Raw genomic sequence first — 395 nt, forward strand, 5'->3', positions numbered from 1 at the left:
AGACACAGACCGAGTAGAAAAAAATTGATTATTAGTGAGGACCTATTATATGAAGATAGGTTGAAAAGTGGTGAAGTGGTCCTTTAAACGCCTAATGCATTCTCAATGGAAAAGCGCTATAAAAATGCAATTCATTATTATAACAGGAGAATGACAACTGCAGAACTGTGGTTACTATTAGTTGAGCTGTGAAGCAATGCAAACTTATTGTGTTATATTATTGCACGCACACATACACACACGTATTTAGGTCCAGACACTCGCAAACAGTCAAGGTCATGTGTGATGATGGCCCACATACTGTACACCAGTGATACTCAACCTCAGGCCCGCGGGCCACATCAGGCCCGCGGGACCATTATGACTGGCCCACCAATGAAAATCTAAAAAAAAAG

Source organism: Protomyctophum bolini (assembly GCF_963924005.1).
Source record: "Protomyctophum bolini genome assembly, chromosome: 11".
NCBI lineage: Eukaryota > Metazoa > Chordata > Actinopteri > Myctophiformes > Myctophidae > Protomyctophum > Protomyctophum bolini.